Genomic DNA, 8,621 nt, shown 5'->3' on the forward strand with positions numbered 1-8,621 from the left:
AGGAAACGGCAACCCACTCCAGTAATCTTGTCTAGAGAATCTTGTGGATGGAGGAGCCTGGTGGCCTGCTGTCCATAGGGTCATGCAGAGTCTGACATGACTGACGCGACTTAGCATGCATGCATGAACTGGAGAAGGAAACGGCAGCCCACTCCAGTGTTCTTGCGTGGAGAATCCCAGGGACAGAGGAGCCTAGTGGGCTGCCGTCTATGGGGTCACACAGAGTCAGACACGACTGAAGCGACTTAGCAGCAGCAGCGGCAAAGCTCGGGGGAGGGAGAAGAAACTCCATAAGAATTACAGATATTTGGCACTAACAAAAGAGTTCAACAAATTGCTATATAAAATACACAAAAGCATTTCTTTTTGTATGACAGGTCATAAGTCTCCTCCTCTGTTATCTTCTAGAGGCTTCAACTAGACACAAATGTATTTCTGTATATCAGCAATGAACAATCAGAAAATAAGAGTTCAGACCATTTATACAACAAAATTGAAAACATCCAATTACCGAACATCGAACCTAACATAAGATACACAGGACTGGCTGTGTTGTGAAAGAATTACTAACACCAGCGAGTTGAGGGCTCTGCTGTTTGCCTGCGAGGTAGTTCTTTCCAGATCACCTGGGAAGTGGGAGGAGTAAAGGGAAAATTTTAAAAGATAATTCGGGAATACTGTTGACCAGGAGTGTGAATTACTACGACTGCAGCAGAGACTGTTGAGCAGTAACAGTCCTGGGGCTGTGGATCTGAAGCAGTGGCAGGAAAAATGGGGACCTTGGACCTGGACCAAGTGGAAGCTCTGGAGGAGGTGGGAGTGCTGGAGCCCGAGATAGATTTCAAGCAATTTCTGCTCCCAGGCATCAGCTGCATGTGGGAGGACATCAAAGTGCTCACCTGACAACCCAGGAATGCATGTCTGAGGACCAGGAGCAAGTGGCGGGGGGTGGACATCTGCCGAAAACACAGGTGGAGGCCTCAGAGCAGAGCACCTTGAATTGCATTCAGCATTCCTGTGGGCAGGCTGACGACAGAGCATCCGAGTTGTGCGAGAAGGCCAAGGGAAAAGCCAAGGAGATGGAGAAAGAGGCCGAGATGTCAATGGAACTGGTCTGGCACAAGGAGGAAAGCGAATTGCCCAGAAGGAGGGTCACAGATTCACAGGTGATGGACTCTGGTCAACTGGTAAGATTAGGCTAACACCTCAAGGAAACTGACACAGCTTATTATTTTCTCTATTTTGTTTTTGTATGTTTTTCACCCCATGTAACAGCCTCCCTTAGGGTCAGTGGTGGGTGACCTCCTTAGAGGTTTAGATTGTCAAATACATTTGGTTCTTAAAAAATTACTTTTGTTTGAGAAATACTCTAAGAAATAGCTGTTTCAGTGGTCAGATTTATTTTGTTATTTTGTTGTGTTTTTTAAATGTTGGCCATGGACCAACAGTAGCTTTCACCCATGTGACCAGATTGTTTTAAGTGTATGTGGGTGTTTATGTGTACGTACTTGGTTTATTGTTGCCTTTATGGAATTTGAAGAGAAGATTCTAGAAAATATATTAAAATTCAGTGGACTAGCTTGATTCCAAAATGACAACCAATGGAAAGGCAATGGACTAAGAACAGTGAGGGCAGCCTTAAAGAAATTCATGGTGGGAGAAGCTACTCTACAAGACCCTGATAGTTTCCCTCATGTGGCCGTAATGAAGACAAGAGCATATTAATGAAAGGATAGACAAAATAAGGGCATAAAATCACGACTGTGCATTTATAGATTACTGAATGACTAAGATAACACTTCTGAACCTTAGGAAAAGTGAAACTTTACAATCAATGTTGTTGAGAATATGGGTTATCCCCATTGAGGGTTGCTGGGGATGGAAACGGGGAAATGGACTTGAATTCAATTACATACCATTCAGGAAAAAAAAGCTCCAGATGGATTGCAGATTCAAATGTGAAATACAGAACTCTGAAGCTTTTAGAAGACAAGATAGATGAATATATTCATGATCTAGGGTAGGAAAAAACTTTATAAACAAGACACCAAAAGTATCATCACAAAGGAAAGATTGATAAATTTTGCTCCTTCAATAAGACACCAGTAAGGAAGTACAAAGTAAGCCACAGAGTGAGAAACAAAGTATTTTGAATCACCTAAACAATTCTGCAAATCAACAACAATAATAAAATCTGGGACTTCTCTGGTGATCCATTAGTTAAGACTCTGTGCTTCCAATGCAGAGGGCACAGGTTTGATCCCAGGTCAGGAAACTAAGATCCCAAGCGCCATATGGTATTGTCAAAAAAAAAAATTTTTAAATAATAATAATAAATTCTGGCAACCAAAAGGAAGATGGGGAAGAGATTTGAACAGCCACTTCACAAAATATGATAGTCAACAGCCAGTGAACATATGAGCATATGAGTTGAATAACTTTTCCTTGGTAGCTCAGACGGTAAAGCGTCTGCCTGCAATGTAGGAGACCCGGGTTTGAACCCTGGGTTGGGAAGATCCCCTGGAGAAGGAAATGGCAACCCACCCCAGTACTGGAAAGTCCCACGGATAGAGGAGCCTTGTAGTCTACAGTCCACGGGGTCGCAAACAGCTGGACACAACTGAGCAACTTCGCTTTCACTAATGTAAAGTCAGGTGAAATATAAACAAACACTAAGTGAGATAACACTACTGTGACAAGAAATATTATATTTGGCCTCTGCCCTTAGTTCCTGACACAGAACTCCTAAAACCCTTGTAATTTCCTGAATGACAGGAATAAAAGGAACATTTTTGTTATAATATTTGGTCTAAGTCCCTGGTTCCTGACATAAGCGTTTCTGAGATGCTTGGAATCTCCAGAGTGAGGCATTTTTCATCACAAGCTAATGAGATGACTGGTAACCGGGATCCCTGGATAGTTTCATGATGAGGACTAATTCCCAGAAAAATCAAGGCATAATTAGAAACTTAGAAATTTCAGCCCCACATCCACCAACATCCAGGAAGGCGTGAGAGACTCGAGTTGCATTAATCAACAATGGCTAGTCATTTAGTCAACCATGCCTATGTATTGATAGTAAACTTCCATAAAAACCCTGAAGAGCAGAGTGTAGGTCAGCGAACAAATGGAGGTGCTGAGAAGTTGGCACAACCAGAGAATACACGGAAGGTCCACACCCCTTCCCCCACCTTGCACTATGTACCTCTTCATCTGGCTGTTTAATGCACCCTTATAACATTCTTTTCATTGGAAAAGACCCTGATGCTGGGAAGATTGAGGGCAAGACAAGAAGGGGGCAGCAGAGGATGAGATGGTTGGATAACATCACCAACTCAATGGACATGAGTTTGAGCAAACTCCAGGAGATAGTGAAGGACAGGGAAGCCTGGTGTGCTGTAGTCCATGGGTTCTCAAAGAGCTGGACATGACTGAGTAACTGAACAACAATAACAGTCAATAAACTAGTGACAATAAAGTGTTTGCCTAGGTTCTGTGAACCATTATAGCAAATTTTCAAACCTCATATGAAGGGGGTTAAGAGAACCTCCAATTTTTAATAGAGTAAGACAGAAGTGTGGGTAACCTGGAAACTTCTGTTAATACTTGCAAATAGCATCTGAGGTGGGGGCAGTGTTGTGGGACTGAGCCTTTAAGCTGTAGGGTCTATACTAACTCCAGGCAGTGGGTCAGAATTGAATTAAATCATGTAACATCCAGTGGGTGCCAACAGAGGATTAGAGAATTTCTTGGTTTGAAAAACCCACACATTTGGGGTCAGAAGAGTTGTGCAGAGAGTGAATTCTCCTTTGACTACAAAACCCATCAAAATGGCTAAAATTTAAAAGACTGATAATACCAGTCATTGAGGCAAGTAGCGAGCAGCAGGAACTCTTATTCACTGCTGCTTGGCAAGTATATCAGTACAACCTCCTTAGAAAAGAGATTGGAACTAGCAGCAGAGTTGAAAACAAGCACACCCTAGGACTCAGCATTTCCACTCCTAGGAAGAGAGAGAAGAGGACTGTGTATACATGTGCACCAAGAGACAGTAGAAGAATGCTCTTAATGGAATTATTCTTATCTCAAATTGAAATACCCAAACATACATTATGAGTAGAATAGATAAATAGGAGACACTATTTGGGGAAAGATTCCCAGTTTTCTTATTTGCTGCAAATAATAAATCTTTTCTTTTCCTGGAAAAAAGGGAGTAAAATAGATAAATAAATTTTAGATATATACAATCAAAGATTATAAAAGAGTGAAAATGAACTAACTACAGCTTTGATCAGATCCTGGGTAAATTTCACAAATACATTGAAAAAAAAAAAAGTCTGTCATGAAAGCATTTATTCTGTAGGATTCCATTTACCGTAAAATTCAAAAGAGGCAGGACTATAGAGTTTGGGATACATTAGAACTGTAAAGCAAGTGGAAAGTGATTACCATAATTACCAGGAAGAGGTGAAGGGGATGTGACAGGAGCTTTGGGAGCGCTGGCCAGATTCTATTCCTTGATCTGACTGGTAGTTGCAAGAAGACTCGCTTTATGATAAATCATTAGGGCACACATTTTTATTTCATGCCTTTTTACATATCTTTATTTCTTTTGTTTTTCTTCAAATTGTCTGGAAATTTAATCAATTTAGTGATAATGGGGATTTCTTTTACCTGAGATGTAACTGATATATAATATTGTATTAGCTTTAGGTGTACTGATAATGATCTGATACGTGTATATGTTGCAAGCAAGATTTAGTTAACATCCATCATCCCACATAGTTGGGCTTCCCTGGTGGCTCAGACGGAAAGAATCTGCCTGCAGTTCAGGAGACCTGAGTTGGATCTCTTGGTTGGGAAGATCCCATACTATACATTACATCCCTGGGACTTATTTATCTTAAAACTGGAAGCTTGTACCTTCAGACCACCTTTATCAATTTCACCATTCCCTACCCACCCACCCACTACCACCTTTGGCACCACCAATCTTCCTTTGTATCTACCAGTTTGCCTTTTTTCAAAAAATTCACTGGCATATAAGTGAATATCATGCAGTATTTGTCTTTCCCTATCTGCTGCATTTCAGAGTTTCACAGTGGTAAACAATCAGCCTGCCAATGCAGGAGAGGTGGATTAAATCCCTGGGTTGGGAGGATCCCCCAGAGGAGGAAATGGCAACCCACTCCAGTATTCTTGCCTGGAGAATCCCATGGACAGAGGAGCCTGGTGGGCTACAATCCATGTGGTCACAAAGAGTTGGACATAACTGACTGACTGACTGATTGATCTGCTGTATTTCCCTTGACATAATGCCTTCAAGTTCCATTCATGTTTTTGCAAATAGCAGTATTGCCTTGTATGTGTTTTTCATTTTTTATATCAAAGTTTGATTGATTTATAATATTGTGTTAGTTTCAGGTATACAGGAAAGTGACTCAGTTATATACATAAATATATTCTTGGCATTCTTTTTCAGATTCTTTTCCCTTATAGATTATTACAAAATATTGAGTATAGTTCACTGTGCTACATGGTAGGCCTTTGTTGATTTTCTGTTTTATAAATATGGTGTTGGAGAAGACTCTTGTGAGTTCCTTGGACTGCAAGGAGATCCAACCAGTCCATCCTAAAGGAGACCAGTCCTGGGTGTTCATTGGAAAGACTGATGCTAAAGCTGAAGCTCCAATACTTTGGCCACCTCATGCGAAGAGTTGACTCATTGGAAAAGACTCTGATGCTGGGAGGGATTGGGGGCAGGAGGAGATGGGGATGACAGAGGATGAGATGGCTGGATGGCATCACCAACTCGATGCGCATGAGTTTGGATGAACTCTGGGAGTGGCGTGCTGCGATTCATGGGGTCGCAAAGAGTTGGATACGACTGAGTGACTGGACTGAACTGAACTGATATGTTAATCCTAAACTCCTAATTTATCCCTCCCCCCATTCCCTTTTGGTAATCGTAAGTTTGTTTTCTGTTTTGAATGTAAGTTAATATGTATCATTTTTTTTAGATTTCACATGTAAGCAATATGTTATGATATTTGTCTTTGACTTTCTTCATTTAGCATGATAATCTCTGGTTCCATCTGTGCTGCGGCAAGTGCCATGACTCCATACTTTTTATGGCTGAGTGGTATTCCATTGTATATATATACCACATCTTCTTTATCCATTCATCTGTCAATAGAAGCAAGTTAGGTTGCTTCCATGTCTTGGCAATTGTAAACATTGCTGCAATGCTGCTGCTGCTGCTAAGTCACTTCAGTCGTGTCCGACTCTGTACGACCCCATAGACGGCAGCCCACCAGGCTCCCCCGTCCCTGGGATTCTCCAGGCAAGAACACTGGAGTGGGTTGCCATTTCCTTCTCCAATGCATGAAAGTGAAAAGTGAAATTGAAGTTGCTCAGTCGTGCCCAACCCTCAGCGACCCCATGGACTGCACCCTACCAGGCTCCTCCGTCCATGGGATTTTCCAGGCAAGAGTACTGGAGTGGGGTGCCATTGCCTTCTCCAATTGCTGCAATAAATCCTTGTATTTCTTAAGCTCTTAATTTCAGAATTTGAAAGCTAAAGGAAAGCTTAAACACGAACCAGTGGGTGGTGTGCAATGACACTGGTTAATCGTAACCAATGGCTTGTTAAATTCAGGTCTGGCCTTTGTATGGTGACTTGAACAATCCTATATGACAGCCCAACACAACAATCCTTACTGAAGCCATCATGACATTGATTTAAAGGAAAGACTTTGGAGTTTTCTTTGTTTGTTTTAAATATTACTTTTTATTTATTATTTGGCTATCTTGGGTCTCAGCTGCATCATGCGGGATCTTTCACTGCAGTACCGGGACTCTCTACTTGTGGCCCGGGCTTCAGTAGTTGCATGTGGGATCTTAGTTCCTCAGTCAGGGATTAAACCCATGTCCTTCGCATTGCAAAGTGGATTCTTAACATCTGGACCACCAGGGAAGTCCCTAGAGTTTTCTTTTTACAAAAGTTGAACTACGAGGTTGTCAGAAGCATCCATTTTGAACTATGTGTAACTTCTATGTGTGTGTGTGTGTGTGTGTGTTTTCTTGCACTATTCCATCTATGGACCCCCTAGGACCTCCATTGGAGTGCTCTGCTTCCCATAGAACTGTCAGCATGCACACACGTTGAAAAGTCCAAGGACTCCAGTGACAAAAATCCACATCCCGGTGGAGCTGAGCGAATTATCGGTACCACAGGGCTCTCAGGCCTTCCTTAACAATCTTTTAATATATTGTCTTCCACAAACCTTTCCTCTTTTGTCATTCTAATTAAGTTATTAAAATTAAAGTAGAAGCGTTTAAAGTGAAAGAGTTTTGGTAGAAGTTCATAAAGAGATCAGAAGTTTGTGCCTTGACTACTTAGCAAAATGCTTTCCCAGTTTTTCATTTGTTTGTTTTTTTACCTCAAAAAGAAACAGTTCTGAAGCTTCACAGACATGTTCTTGTAACTTCTTTGGTTTCCTCAATTTCCATTTTGCCAGATTAAAGTTTAACCTCTCAACGTTTTCTTAAAAAAAAAAGCTCTATTTGTATGACGTAATTAAAATTTACATTAAAAAATTCTCTCCACTGGCCTTCATCCTCTTCTAAATGAAGCTCAATTTCTCCTTGACCAAATTCTCAAAACTGGTATCTCCAACACATACATAGAGCGGATGAAAGTAAATGGGGATTTTCATGTGCTCAGTAAAACTGAGCTCAAAGTCACTTATTTTATGAAGAAAAGGCAACCACCCTTCTCATGCCAGCATACTGGCTCCTCAAACAAAGTTCAGTGGTCAAGCTGGGGAGAAAAGGACATATTTCTGATGCCAGATAAAACAGAATGGAAAATTCCCAGGTTAAATGCTAGAGAAATCTCTTAATGAAGATATTTTTCAGGCTGGAGCAACTTTCCTGAGGGAAATGACTTGAAGTGACATCCTTTGAGACATTTAAATTATAGTGGATAAAATACTTAAACTCACCACGAAGAAACACTCTTCGTAGAACTCATGGGAAAATTACTGGGATCTATAATAGGCATTTTCTAAGAGGAAACTAGCCCAGCAGGCAGACCTGCTGTGGAATAAATTTTATTTTTAATGGAGCGTGGCTGTATTCTAACTCTGTTCCTTCTTTGGAGAAGAGCATGAATAGGTGGGTTAGCCAAAAATTAATAGGTTTTTATAAAGTAGTAAATTTCTTCACCAAACCTTCCTAATTATGTGAGTTTTTCCTCAAGAACTCCATGCCTCAATACTCATTTTCTTTTAACTATTTTTTTTTAATGTTATGTACCCCTTAGGACTTCCAACCCCCTTTCTCTAACAAATCAGCACGTAAAAGAGAAGAAAAGTTCAGAACTCACACAGCTTTCTGTGTTAAATTTTTTAATTTAACTTCACGTTTTTTGAGTAAAATGAATTTAATGGTGATCCCCTATGCTAAGCCTTTCCCACAGCAGGGCTGACCCAGAACAGCCCTAATTAAGCATAAAGTGTTCCACAGTGAGAAAACCACTTGTTTGGAATCAGCCTTTGTAAGTTAAAAAAAAAAAAGCAACAACAAATCAAACAACAACAAAAAAAGTCCTGCCTTCT

General features: G+C 40.8%; 1 pseudogene; it reads left to right on the forward strand.

Moving 5' to 3' along the window:
• Positions 1–771: 771 nt before the first annotated feature.
• LOC120857990 lies at positions 772–1,202 on the forward strand (annotated as a pseudogene).
• Positions 1,203–8,621: the final 7,419 nt, after the last annotated feature.

Source organism: Oryx dammah, unplaced genomic scaffold, assembly GCF_014754425.2.
Source record: "Oryx dammah isolate SB20612 unplaced genomic scaffold, SCBI_Odam_1.1 HiC_scaffold_29, whole genome shotgun sequence".
NCBI classification, from domain to species: domain Eukaryota; kingdom Metazoa; phylum Chordata; class Mammalia; order Artiodactyla; family Bovidae; genus Oryx; species Oryx dammah.